General features: G+C 38.7%; 1 long non-coding RNA gene across 4 annotated transcripts in view; it reads left to right on the forward strand.

Moving 5' to 3' along the window:
• Positions 277-14304, forward strand: part of LOC110402869 — a 62348-nt gene continuing 48320 nt past the window's right edge. Inside the window, exons 1-3 of one of the 4 annotated variants that reach the window (XR_002441372.1) lie at positions 277-545; positions 1068-1164; positions 4014-4085. This is a non-coding gene — a long non-coding RNA (uncharacterized LOC110402869). Of the gene's footprint in view, positions 546-1058; positions 1165-4013; positions 4086-14304 lie in introns of all 4 variants that reach the window. The other 3 variants (XR_002441373.1, XR_002441371.1, XR_002441374.1) reach the window with 3 other exon arrangements.

A 14304-nucleotide genomic window follows, 5' to 3' on the forward strand; every position in this document is an offset into this window, starting at 1 on the left:
CAGGTCAAGTGTAATCATGATATCCTTAACAACCGAATATTACTTCATGTAAAATTACTGAAATCAATTTGTGTGATAAGATCAGCCCTGGTTACCTGAGGTACCTCAGCGTCCTGAAGCAGAGCACCAGCTGAGGAGCATCCATCCCTCCAAAATGGAGAATGCTATTCTGCAGACGGAGGTCACAACACAAGACCGGGATTCCTTTCTCACACAGAGGATTGGGTTGCTGGGAAGTTATGTTATTAGCGCAGTGGAAGCTTTGTGAGACAGTCATGCCCTGAAGAAAGAAAGTGAAGACACGGGGCAAGTGCAAGACCAGAGGGCAGCGCAAAAGCACGGGGCAGCTGCAAGATGCCGGGCAGGCTGCGCGTGGTGAGGGACGGTTCCCGCCGGCCGCAGAGGCGGGAAGGAGGGACCACGCCCTGAGGGAGCAGCCGCTGCCATCTTGGCCGGTGGTGAGGGGCTGGCCCCTGCTGGTGAGCAAGTTAAGAGTCGCGTGTGGAAACTTTTGCACAGCAGTTTGGAGGCTGGGTAGAGAAAAGGTTAGGAAGTGCTAGCTTAAATCAAGGATGGAGTTTTTCAAGGATAGGTTGTTACACACAGATTGATGCCACGCTGTTGTCAACATGCCAGGGGTAGTTTTAGCTGTCAGCTTTGTCAGAGTCTGCCAACCAACTTTAACTTGTTTCCTGACTTTTCCAAATGTTTTCCAAGTTTTTGCTTGCTGTACTGAGGATAAATTGTTCCTCAGTTTCTGTAAAACCACATTTGTTTACTTTTTTTCCTTTTCATCTCTCTTTCTTTCTGTGGTTTTCCTTTTTTTGGGCGGGGTGGAACACAACCCCTGTACCTCGCCCAGCCTTAACACAAGCATAAATCCCTGAGGCTGGCTCACAAACCATGAGGTTTTTTTCACTCACCAGTGATCCCCCAAGTCTCAGTGCACAGCTGCTTCCCTCCGGAGCTGGGTGTGCCTGTGCTATGCCCAAGATGGCGGGTGGGCTCCCCCATGCCATTCTCAGGAATAATCCATAACAGCATCTCTTTTCCTTGAGGTGCTCCAGATGAAGACCTCTCTCCTCAGATGCAAACATTTCTGAGGAAGAAGAGCGTTCCGGCTTGGCGAGAGTTACCTGCCTTGCACCCAGCAGATACAAACAGGTGAGCTACAGCTGTGCAGTGTTTCTCTCCTTCCCAGAACCTCTCTGTTCCCGCTCAGGACTGACAGCAGACGACTCCATTTGGGAGAACCAATCGCAGACTAAACACACTGCAGTAAAATTTAAGGAATGTTAAAGGAAGAGGGGACTTCAAAGAACAAAAAATGAGGAAGCTGCAACTAAGACTGCACAGTTTTTGTGCATGTATTATGCTTCATTTCCTTGACTGCGTGATTTTTTATTCACGTATAAGATGGATGGAACAGACATACTTCTGGTTTTCCTCATAGTCCAATGTGTGGTCCAAGGCCTTGTTTACTGACCAGAATTATTAATTTCCCCTTCAGCTCTTTTACAGTACTTTAAAGACTAAAAGTTATACGCATGACAAACATGATTTAATATATTTTTGTTATACCACCGGAAGGTGAAGGGAAATGAGGTACAGAAAAAAAAAACAAACAGAAATGTATCCTTATATATCATTATTTTAGAATTCTTGCCATTACATCTTCATATTAATATTGTAATTAGGGAGCAACTTGCAGAAAAGGAATTCCTGTGACCACGGTTTTCTTAAAATGCAGCAAAGTAAACATCTGGATCAGTTGGATTACCCAAACTGACAGAAGTCAGTCACTTTACTCTTTGGAATCCACTGAGATTGCAGTAATAGTGTGTACAAAAGTGAATTCTAGATTCTAGCAACTTTATAATTTCAGTGTTTTTATTTAAAAACAAGCAAAGAACAGGCTGAACAACTCTTAAATGCTTCAACCCTTGAGTATGAAGTCAGGCCCCCTGCAAATAAGGTACATATAAATCACCATTTATCATTGATTGCCTGATTTGCTTTTCAACACATGATGACTTTAGTAATAACAGTTAGAGAATTAAGATCTCAGTCTTCAGTGGATTTAACTATGAGACTCTACTATTACTCCCAGGAATCCCTACCTCGTTTATTATCTCTCATTTCCCGGTATGGAGAGATTAGAAAGATTTTACTTTGGAACACAACACTGACTCATCCCAAAGTAGATCAGAACTATGTGAGACAGAAAAGAGTCTTGTTTGCAATAGATTATTTTATTAAAGATAAAATGCATATGAACAGGGAGAGCTAAATTATAACTGAAGGAGCAAAATTCATTCTGTAATCTCCTTTCCCATGAGTCCTCGGCATTGGAATATGTATAATTTTAGTATAGTTTCTGCCTGTCATTTTTCTGTGAGGCTCATAAATAAAATGAGGAACAGATCTTGCTTCACACTGACAAGCTTGTGGGTCACTCCCAAATCAGGGACCTCTCGTACCGTAACATGGACCTCTCTACCTGAGCTAATGGGCCAGTTAACAGCAGTGACAGCTTGCACATGCTTTCCCTCTAGGCTTCAAATTGTGATTTGCTGCACTCACATCCTTTCAAAAGCCAGCATTTTACTTCTTTCCTAGTGGTGTTCCCTCCTGTATTTGATCCCAGGACTTCCTTCAGTCTGCCTCCTCTCTCTAGCAGCGCTCAATCTCCTTAGGTCTGATTCTGTTCTTCCCACACCTTGAATCCCAGTTCCATTCTTTGACCCACCAGCCTGCAGCTCTAGGTTGACTCCATCAGGTGTCAGGTCTGTCCTAGTAACTTCACATGAAACAGGTTCTACATTAGCATTAGTTAATTTTGCCTTTTCCACTGCTGATGGAACAAGAAGAAGAATACAACATTAACCCCAAATGGATTGCAACAGACAGGAGTTACAGCTGCCAAGAACACATTTTTGATGCAGTCCTTTTTAAAGGATAGTCCTTTTTAAAGGCCCAACTTGCACCTCTCAGTTCAGGAGAGCCTTCCACAACATGGAGAATTTCAGCCCTTTGGGCTTGAAGCCCTTGCTTATAAGCTTGCTTATAAGCAGAAGCAGAAGTTTTCGAGGCATCATGATAACAAACTGGTTTAACTACTCCACTTAGAACACAAGTATTTTTTTTTCTGTACTTTTAGCTCAAGTGGGACATGAGGCCTTTCTCAAAAGGGAGAATATTTAGGCAGTAAGAACAAATTTCTAACTTTAATTTTTATTTAATCTTTTTTATTAAAAGGTACAGAAAGATTTACCCTGGAAATGGAAATACCTTTTTCTGAGTGCCTGTATCACTATCCATACAAATAGCTCCAATCTTTTTTTTTTTTTTAATTGCTTACTTGTCAGGCCTATTGTGGTATTGTGGGGTTTTTCTGTTTGTTTGTTTTCTGACATGTGAGTGCTCTGATTTAGAGTTTGTACCGTGAGAGACTGGAAACAAGATCGATAAAACGTGGCTGAACCCTTCTCTCTTCCTGTTACTGAAAGTTAGGCTTCATCTTCACATAAATCTAAGAAAATTAATCTGGATCAATTTTGAAAAAGGATTAATGTAAATGTAAAGATAGAAGATGGAGGCATATAAACAAAATATTCCAGCATATATTTCAGTGTGAATTTGGTGGACATGAGCTGCTCTGCAGTAGTTGCCTGTATGCTTGTGGTAAATGTGATGTAATGTGGCCCGGTGTGAAATAAATTATTTCACATTTACCCCTACAGATCTGCTTGTGTACAGGCAGTAATTATAATTTATATGCTGTAGATTCACATCTAAGCTTAGTTCACAGTCATTGATTTCCAGGCCTGTATGAGAATGAAACGGCCTTATTCTGTATGTGTTGCACTTCACAAGTAAGGTCATCGTCATTCTGCATCCACCAAGTGTTTTATGAAGGGAAACAGATCGACTCTAAATTCACATTTCTACTTAACTCAGCTTTCTTTTTGTATACATTGCCAAGCAAACAAACACTTTTCCACCTCTTTCAGAGTCATCATCTTTGGAAGAAGTTGTCACATTGCAGTCCAGATCTGCGAGTGGACCTGTCTTTGGTGGCAGTGGTGAGTCTAAGACAGAGCTATCGGGGTTTTCTCACTCCAAGTCACATAAAGCATAACACTAAAACATGCAAGAGAAGGTTGTACATGATATATCACAAAATGTGGTTTGGCACAAAGTACAGTAACAGTTTAGGGAACAGGCTGTTCTTTAAATAATTTGCTTTTGTTTTCGTGTTATAATTCTTCATGCTGCTGATTTACAGCAAAGGCTTTTTTTTAAAAAAAAAAAAAAAGCAGACCCACAACTAATCCATCAAAAAGACGCAGTATGTGGTTTCTTTGTCAAACATTTAAATAAATCATTCAGCCTTCTCTGGAGTATTTGTATCCTATTCACATTGGAATAGCATTGTTTTTCTTTTGAACCGTGAGCTGGATATTCAAATGTTGATGCATGTAGATGCACATGCACAAATACACATGCCTGGCTTTGAAAATCTGATCTTAAACGCACAGGAGGTGAGTGAATGATGTGTGAGACGGGAGGAAATTGCCAGTGCTCAGCTAAAAAATCTGAAGGACGGGGAGCTGAGATGTGCTTATCACTGAGCTTTGGCAGGGGTCAAGGAGGTGACTTGGTAATTGTTGCCTTTTAGATCTGATGTCATCATTGAGCTAAGCGCAAAACCAGCAGCTAATCCAAAAAAATGAAAAGAACATTAGCTGCACTTATATCTGCACTTAATATTGCTATCTGTTGTTGTTTTTGTCTGTCATTCACAAGTAAGTTATGCTTTTGGTCTGTATTGGTAGGTTTATGCTGCAGACAGTAACTACTGAGCAATGCAGACATGTCTTACATAAATTTAACCTTAGTAGTAGTAATATTGATAAAAGAAAATAGTGTAAAGTAAGATTTCTTTGGCTGTTAGGGGTTTGTGTGATGTTGCTACTACAGTTAGTTTTTGTGTTTGCTCCACAATGTAAAAGTTAGCGGAGTAATCAATGGATTTTTAAATTCCATTACAAAATAAAAATAAGAAATTTTTTTTCTGTGTTAATGCAGAATTTATCATTCACATTTAAATGAATTTCTTTTTTCATTTTTATATCAGCTGTCATTTCTAGAGACTTTTGTCTTCCTACAAGTTTAGGTCAAATTCTGAACGTAAAATACTTTTTTTGTGAGGGAAAATTCTCCAGTTTTCTTAACCAGAAAAAGATGTTTTGCCACTTACAATATTTTCTGCATTTTTGAGTGCATTGTTGACTGAATCTGTTCTACTAACAAATAATTTTGGTCTCTTCAAAATGGTCCAAAACCAGAACCTTGCTTCTGTTTTGCACATTTCATTTGTTTTGGGAAAAAAAAATAGAGTATATTTTCATCTAAAAATGAAAGCGTAAGAGAGACAAAATGCAAAATGAATCTTCTCAGAATTGGCCATTGCAAAATGACTTCACATCTGTCTTTAAAAAGAAGCTTGTTTTTCACTCGAGGGAAATGTGGCAGGGCCAAACTACCTGCTCTTCAGAAGTACATGAGACATTACTGGGCAAACCTTCAAAAATGGGGCTTACAGGTACATGTAAAGGGAAAAAGGTGTGCAAGTGTCTGACTTGGTGGACTAAAAGCAGCAAACAAGCACTTAGATTGTTAAGCAAAGTGGAGACTAAGCATGGACAGAGGGGAAATGCTAGTGATGGTAAAAGCTGCTTAGACTAAATCATGTTGCATATAATGTGACTTGAGGCATCAGCCCTCGAATGAGTTCTCTCTTTCTGAAGCCCCTAATGTTGATGAACACTGCTTATAAAATGTCCTCATGATAATGCTAACCATTGTAAGTGTTGAGGGCAAGGGTGAAATCCTGGCTCTGTTGACATCATTAACAGTTCTGCCATTGATCTGAACTGGGTCAGGATCAGTCCAAATTAGAGCAGTAGCCTTGCTGACAAAAGACTGCTAGTCAAAGGGAGGCCCAGCCATTGAGTTCGTCAACCCCATGTGTTATGTTCAGCAAAGGTCAAGAACATGGAAGGTCTCAGATTTAGATCGCGAGGAAGATAAGCGTGCCAGGCTGAAACAAGGCTCCAGAGAAATCAAGGAATAGCATCATTTAGATATTTGCTGTATTATTTGCTTGAGAATTTTTAAAATATGCTTTATCATAATTCAAATCCAGTGTAAGCTGAAGTAGAAGAATATGATCTCTGTGGGAAGAGGTCACAGAAACAATATCTGTGCACCTGCCTACAGATCTATGCAAGCATTTTCAAAACAAGCATTTTGGAAACAGGCAGCTACTGCTAATCTATTATTGTTTCCATGCAGATATTTATATAAATACCCTTCTTATGAAATGCCACATATGAAAGGCTTAGCTTTGGATATCGGCAGAAGAAACAAATTCAACCTGTGTAAATACTATCTAAAACTTAAATGGTTTGGAGATCTTGACTTTATAATAGAGACAACTGTCTTAAAATTGTCTATAGATTATAAAGCATTAATTCAAAAGAATATATGTTCGTAATAGTTTGGAAGTTTTTATTCCCTTAAACATTTTCTATTTGACTTTTATTTTATGAAAATTTAAGAACGCCTCCTGAAAAGTAGCTGCAAACCTACCCTATCAACTGTATCTATTAATTTCAGATAAAATCATCTGAACATAATTTGATAATACATGCTGCAAAGCCGTGTATGTGCCAGTGCACACATACATTCTTTAATTTTCTTCCTGAAACCGGCACACTTTGGAATGATATTTTAATTTGTTATTATGAAAGGAATGGCAACTGGTTTTTAATGGTTACAGAATGGTGACTCACAACACTGTCCCAGATGCTGTCACCGTCGCTATGAGAGCAGATTTGCAACATCTTGTCATGGGCACACATCAGTGCTCATGCCTGCTGCCTTCATCCCAGAGGACAGCCTAACACCTGCTGCTGGCAGCGTGCCGGCCCTTCGGGGAACAAATGTTCCATTGCTGCTGGGTGATAGGATAGGACAGATTCGAGATTTCAAGTGAACTGGCTAAAGGCACCCTAGGGCTCGGTGTACCCACCCCAGCACCCAGATGGTTGTCATTTTTGTAGGAATATTAGAGAGCAAGTGGTATGCTTATAGCTGTGCCTTGTAAATACAGAACAAGAGAAAAATCAGCAGCACTTCGGATGATAAAATTTCTAGTATTAAGTGTAGTTCCTTAGGAAATTAAACATTTTTTTCAGTCAATATCATACTGCTGGAGTAATACATTCCTAGTCTGTATTTATCAGGTTATCAACTTGGAAGAATCTAAGTGCAAATTCTTTTCTGAATGGATATAGTGCTTCTCTATTGCAGAATATCCTTAACCTTATGCAGTTCACAAATCCTATGCAAAATAAACAGCATTTTTGTTTTTCACATAGTGTTGAGCTGCCATGCCTTTATGTTGCCAAATATACTATGTTAAGATGAGACATAAGGACAAAATCAAATTGGTTAAATACATTTTGCAAGTGTTCCTTTCAGATTATTTTTCAATACATTTATCATGGAGTTTTTAAGTAAAAGAGTTCAGTGCACTAGCTATGGAGAGCCCAAATTTCTCACTGAATTCAAGGGATCTTAGAGGATTCCTGGCTTGGAAAAAGCAGCTCACTTTAGGATCAGGTCCCTCAGTGAGCACATAGTGTGTATCTTTCCATTTATTACTCAGTGTCCAGTGGAGTGATAATAACAGTGTAACGATGGTTTCACTTCATGTGGATTGAATAGCAGGCTAATAAAGATGAGGTTGAGGATTTTTCAACTGTAACAATCAAATTTCAAATGAGATCATTTTTTTTTCCGATGCTTTTGAAAAGTCTTTTTGTCCACACTATTCCCAAAAGCATAGGTCAAAAACATGCCGTGTATCTGACAGATACAATTCAGGATGCTGAGCATTAGTATTTCAGCTACTGTAGCAGTATCATTTTGGTGCAGCATTTCAGTCTTTGCACAGGAATTTGCTCCTATGAAAACAGGATCCTTTAAAAATAAAGAGGTTGATCATAAGTTTCTAGCAGGATGGCTTGATCCAAAATCCGGATAGCTGCAGTTGAGTTCAGAGTGGTTTAAATCAATGTGCAGCAGAGCAAAACCCAGGTGGTATTTCATTTTCACTGCAGTATGCTGCACTTTTATGCAACAAATCAATCTAATCTATATCACAGTATACTGAGCAACATCCTGAACTAACAGCAGGAAAATTCCGGATGGCTTCCACCAGTTGTAAAAAATCCCTCTTTTTCTCATGTTAGAGCTGCTGATTATTGGGATACATCCCCATAGAGTCTTAGGAAAGAACAGCATCACACAGATCTCTCTGTGGTTCTTTGAGCAGGTTTGTGTGCCATTCTTTCTGATGGTCTCTAAACTGATTTTCCAGGTGATGATGATTCATAACAGTCTCTCTGCCAATGATCTCACAGTTGTCCCTGGACAAGTTGCATTGTTTTTCTTTGACCCGTAATTCTTTCTGTAAAATGCTGCTAATAATATCCACAACTGAGAGGTGTTGGGTGAATCTGTGTGCCTCTGTGCTGCAGAGGGCTTTGAAGATGAAAAGGCTTATTTAAATGTTAAGTATTACCACTATTGTTATTAAAGATTAAGGATGCATTCTGCCCTCAGATGGACATGCGCAGCTGCTGCTATTCCTGTTGCCCATGTTTGCACAAATAACCATGCAATGGTGCAGGGAAGTACGAATCTGGAGACTGTAAGTTCAGCAAGTCGGCTTCACTGGAGCAAAGACAAGGTTTTTTGTGCAGATGGCTGGCATGCAAATTTGATACAGGCACAATTTTGAGGTTCTTTTAAAGCATTTACATCAAATGAGCTCTTTTCAGCTTCTGTTGCTCTGATAATATTAACTATAATGAGAAAAAAATAGAATGAAAGAACAGGAAAAATTTTAAGTCCTTGGATAAATCTTCTAATCAAAAGCAATGGATAGGATTCAGAGGTCAACCTGAACTCTCATGTCACATTTGGATCATGCTGCATGAATCATCTCTTTTGCAAGGCTTCCTTGTAAGCCGTGGAGTATCCTGGATTCTGATGTAAGAAATGAGCCCAAAGGTTTTCTTAGTCTTAAAGAACACTACTTACCAGGAATTTCAAACTGAAAAAAACGATAGAGGCCTTGTTATCACTCAAACATGGTAATTCTGTTCTGCTAATGTTAAAAGTAATTTTTTCACTCTCCTGCATATATGTTTTACAGAAGAGTTCCAAACTAAATTTTCTGCCTACACCATGTTCTAGTGAAATTTGGCCGTAGTTCTACGGTCACACTGCCTTTGTTTGGCATCTGTCTGAGTAGACACTTAGCCTTATACTCTTGATACAAATAAAGATCCGAAGGAGAGTCTCTCTGAAGATATTGTCATCTTCTACTTTTTGAAATAGATGGCTTTATTTCAATCTCCTTTTTTTTTTTTTTTTTTTTTTTGGGTTGACTGAGCCCACTTGCAACATGGGGATCATCTGAATTCAGAAAGAGAATAAAGAAAACTGCCAGTTGGTTGTCATCTAAAAGGTGGTTATGGCAAATGGCAGAGATTCTTCTTTTACCAGGGAAAGCTGCATTTATTGCTTCATGTTCAGAACATTCTGTGAAGTGAACAGAATTGAGGCTGATCTATGCAAGAATCAGAAGTCAAAGAAATAAAGAAGTTCTTTCAGTTAATGATTTTTATCAGTGCATTTTTTAAGGACAAGAATCAGTAAATCAGTAAAAGGAGACGCATGCATCTTCAGAATCCAAACATCCAGATCTGATGTAGTTTTTAATAAAAAAGTGGTGCACTGTTTGAGAACTCAATGTTACTACTGAAGAGCTCAGCATTAAGATAAGAGAAGCCAGGGAGCGTGGGCAAAGCTGACTGACAGAGCAAGCTAGTGTCTGAGCAGCTGTGTAAGTGCTTAAAAGACTCTTTTTGCCTTTTGAAGTTGAAGACAAAAACAAAGAAAAAAAAAATCTTTTGTTAAGGCTCTGTTGCCCTGGATCGCCAAGGACAGATTCTGGGTGGTCCCCGTAAAGTTTCTTTTCAGCTTGGTGACTAGACTCATGAGTACTTTTCCAGCATTTGTAGGGGATGAAATGACACTGAATTAATTTTCTTTTCTGAAATAAAAGGAACGAAAGGAGCAGCTAGACCTCTATGCAACTGTCTTTAAAATCATGGCTGTTGGGCTTGTCTGTATGTTCTACGCAATGTTATGTATTTGTATAGTCTGGCTCTTCTCAGCAAGATCATCCTTGCTGAACAGCTGAGCTTGGTAACCTTGGATGCCTCTCTTCAGCATTTGGGTTGGCAAACGTTCAGGAAGGTCTCTGCTAAATGCAAACAGTGGTAAAATAAGTAAACTGCTCACCTTGCTTCTTAGAAAGAGTATTTGTCTCTATAAATTTCTAACAAAAATTGAAGATGTATCCAAAACAACAAACGGCTCTAGGATAGAAACTTAATTCTGCATTCACTTGCACAGACAATAAAAACCTTGTGTCTAGTCATGACCTGAGGTAGGCCTGAAGTGGTTCACGGACACTTGCCAGCTTAGTTGCTCTTCAGCTATGTGATGAAGTCTGAGTGAAATCATGATCTCAGCATAGGAAATTATGATCAGTAAAATGGTATCAAAGAAGTTCTATCAAATTTTTGCTTAGATCTGGATGATGGCTGAAGCATGAAAGACCTAGAACTTGAATAGACTCTCTTGAAGTGAGATCATCATCATTTGTCCTGAAAGAAGTGCTGGAGTCACTGGTGGCTTGCTGGCCCTCCCACTATGTCTGTTGTTGCAAGAATAGCTGAAGGATTTCAGCTTTTGAGTCAGAGTCTTTTCACTCACTAAAGCTGATTTGATGTATTCTTTATGATAGCAATGATTTTATTCAAATAATAACAACAAGAAGAATATTTAGAAGGGGAATTCAGAAGAAAAATCACCACAGAGTTGCTTTCCTTAGGAGAGCACCACTTATTCAAAGACATCATTGTGATCTCCAGCTCTTGTTTATAGCTCTTACCTTCTGTTTTGCACCATGCTCATCATTGCAGATCATAGATGCCTCCCAACCATGACTATTCTTGTCAGATGTGGTTTGTCCTCTCATTTTCAAGACAGACAGTCTCTGTAGGATGAGTGAATTATTTTGGCAAAGGAAGCATTTGGGGGGTATTGGCTAGGGCTTGTATGTGCTACGTACGTATGTAGAAAAAAGTATTGCTATTGCAAGGGCTAACATTTCTTTTAATTCCATCATCTACCAGAAAATGGTCCCTGGGAAATTCCGGTTATTGATGTTGTAAGAACATAAAATATTCCTTCATGCTCAATCCATGTAATCTAGTGTTATCCCAACAAAAGGAGTCCACAGCAAACTTTGAGGGTAGAGTATAAAGGCAAACTAGAGTGACCTTTCTGTTGTATAATCATTCTGGTTTTCAGTTGTGAGTAGTTCAGGGATTGGAGGCTTCAGCTGGCTCATCCTGTTCAATGGCCATCAGTAGTTATATTCCCCATGAACTTGCTTGGCCTCCTTTGTGTCATCAAACTTGCTGTTCTCCAGAACTCTTGTGGGGCTTAGGATTAGATTGTTGCAAGAATATACACTACACAATATGTATGTTGAAAATATTTAATGTCTAACTCTACAATACTGTTCTACCTGTTCTAAGCTTATATAGCAAGTTGATATTCCTGTTTGAGTAAACAAACAGGTACTAATTGGCAAAAATAATTGCATCTTAACTTTCTGAGTGCAGTTTTCCAGTGACACCTTAGATCAGTTGTTCTAGGCAGTCTGCACTCTAAAGCTCAGCATGAGTTCAGCGTCCATGCATGGATCCACAGATAGAGCAGCCAGAGAATATCAGACAAACTTACCTAAACAAAGACCATTAAATGGAAGCATTAAATTAAACGATTGTGTGGTAAAAACAAAAATTTCCTGGATGCATTTAAAACACAAGGGGCTGAAAGGAGAACTGAGAATGACAGAGGGCAGGTACTGACCCCCATACTGAAAGATGTGCAACAAAGGCATTTGCTAAAAGTTCTCATGGAAAGCCTTTTAGACAAATTAATTAAGCAATAAGACATGACAGGGTGTGAATCGGTTGGTAATGATTTACGCCTATTGTGTTGTTAGGCAGAAGGCCAAAGGCCGAGTGCTGTCAAATCACCTAGGTGTAAATTATCATTTGATAATTTGAGCCCTGGAGTGTGTTACTGTAATTAGAAGATGTTCTATCATAAAAGTTCGCTACTTGCATTTTTTTTCCATTCTCATCTACATTTTGATATTTAGAATTCTATCACTTACAATGAAAGTTTTTTGTAAGATATTTCAGACAACAGTTATCTTGAGAGGCTTTAGATAACAAACCCTTTTATATACCACAATGAATAGCAAAAAAGTCAGTGCAAGCATGTAGTCATTGCAATTCAGTCATTGTACCCTCATTCATAAAACCAGTTCTAGGCAGAGGGAGCTATTAGAGTTATAGGGGGACACACAGGAGGAATGAGGCAGCTGCAGATGACTTTCACTTCTCACATTAAAATGCACAAAGTAGTCACATGTAGTAGAACATGCTTAAACTTCTTTCGTGACTACATCACAATAGCCTTCAGTTCAGGTGTCCTGACACTAAATGTTTGTCCACTGGTAATGGATACACTCATAGAAAGATTATTGCTTCAAGGTGATATCAGTGCAGCCACGATTTCAAAACCAACAAGAAATCTTGTAAATGATGTAACTGTATAATGTTCCAAATCTGTTCTTATAAACTACTGGTCTTAAAATTATTTTGCTGGAGTTTGCTTTTAATGTTTGCTTATTGATGGCGTATGCTCTTTTTTTGTTGTGATTCTTTTTCAGTCTCTTTTTTTCCCCTCATTCTGTGTTGCTGCCACACATCCTATTGCACTCATTTACTCAGAAGGATCCACACAGCAAGATAGTTGGTTTCTCCATCTTTCTAGCATATTATTAGTATTTAGGGTTTGGAAAACTGACAAAGAAGCAGATGTTGGGATTATTTTATGTAGCTTGAAAACCATATTGATGTACAGTTGTCAGAAGCTTTTATTTTCTCATTTCAAGAAGATGATTATTTTATGAAGGAAATGGCTCAACTGTACAAGACAAAGAGGAGAGAAAAATGAAATGAAAGTACCTGAGGAAAAAATCCATGGAAGAGTTGATGAATGTTTAGTCTGTGCCTGAAAGTCTGTGCGGAACACGTGTAATTTATGAAATTGTTCTTTGGGAATAGTCCTGGCTATGCCTGTTTCCCTCGCAGATGCACATTTGATGAATGTAGTGAAAATGAATCTGCAGTTTCAGGATTTGCACATCCTCAGTCTGCTGTAAATTGTCACACAAAGAAGGCACGATTTTAGTTAGTTTCAGCTTTAATAATGGAATGCCCAGTGGTCTGCCTTTCTGGGGAGGAAGCAGTGAGCTTGCAAATAAAGAACCAGGACATGCTTGGCACGTCTTCATTCCTTTCAAGCTATGCTTATCAGTCAAATTGGGGGAAAAAAGATCTAGCTGATGTTTAAAGGGCAGAGGTCAAAAAAACATAATTTCCATGAATTTTCCATATTTAATATCTTACTACTGGGCTTTTTGATATGAAGTAACAAGATCAAAGGTTTTCTTTTAGTAGTTCATGGTTTTGGTTGCTTTGTTTTCATGTCACCTACTCAAATTATGTTTTATGAACAAACTGAGTGACAATGGAAAATACTGTGAAGAGAACAGAGTACTCAGTGCTTTGATGTCTACTTCTAAGAATGAATAACCATTCCTACATTTCTGTAACTCTAATTCTCCTTTTCCCTGACTGTTTCATCACTACCCTTTACTGTCAGATATGAATAAGAATTCAAAATCTGTTATTATACTATCACTGTAATTTAAGTGTAAGTAATTTGGGCATTTGGCTCCTTCTGGAGGTGAAATAAGTCTCAGAAATGAATTCCTTGGGCTCTAGGGAAGCCAATATCTCTATCTCTTTTAATCCCATATGCATATATACGTGAACAAGGCATGATACTTTTACCACTGACATATGTGGGAAGACTCTGACTGCAAATAATTGAGAAAAACAGAGCTGTAAATGGATTGGTGTGACACGTCACTGCTTGAGAAGTAGAGAGTTACTTTCCTACACATACATGCACATCTACATGTAAGCATATGGTCACAAAGAGTAA

Source organism: Numida meleagris, chromosome 7 (assembly GCF_002078875.1).
Source record: "Numida meleagris isolate 19003 breed g44 Domestic line chromosome 7, NumMel1.0, whole genome shotgun sequence".
Classification (NCBI taxonomy): Eukaryota; Metazoa; Chordata; class Aves; order Galliformes; family Numididae; genus Numida; species Numida meleagris.